General features: G+C 41.0%; 1 protein-coding gene across 1 annotated transcript in view; it reads right to left on the reverse strand.

Annotated features, from left to right (window-relative positions):
• The window catches only part of LOC116686209 (abl interactor 2), a 110,794-nt gene that overhangs the window by 31,239 nt on the left and 79,084 nt on the right, over positions 1 to 471 (reverse strand). The gene's annotated exons all lie outside the window — the stretch shown is intronic.

The raw sequence follows: 471 nt of genomic DNA on the forward strand, positions 1-471 counted from the left end.
CATTTCCGCCTAGACTTTTATGCGTGAAAAATCGCAATATATGGAAAACCAACTTTTTCGAACTCCTCCTAGACCGTGCAGTGGATCTGCACGAAACTTGGCAGATTGCATCTCCAGACCGACCTGGCAAAAGTTTGCATAAAGATTATATTTAGAATAAAAATTGCGCATATTACGGGCAAACAAATTTGGGTAGCTAACTATGAAAACACAGACTTTGCCATATCTCGGCCAAAATTAATGCTATCAAAGCCAAACTTTAGAATATTCTTTGCTATGACCCTCTGAGGCTCTACAACAAATTTCAGACTTTGCCATATCTCGGCCACAATACGTGGTATCAACACCAAATCTGGGTTGATGGTTTGGCATGCCGCCCGGAGGCTTTATACCAAATCTGGTAATGACTGGCCATTAGGGGGCGCTATAATCAACGTTTATTGGTTTTGTCGACAAAGTCAATGCATTTAA

The sequence above is a fragment of the Etheostoma spectabile genome, unplaced genomic scaffold, assembly GCF_008692095.1.
Source record: "Etheostoma spectabile isolate EspeVRDwgs_2016 unplaced genomic scaffold, UIUC_Espe_1.0 scaffold333, whole genome shotgun sequence".
Classification (NCBI taxonomy): Eukaryota; Metazoa; Chordata; class Actinopteri; order Perciformes; family Percidae; genus Etheostoma; species Etheostoma spectabile.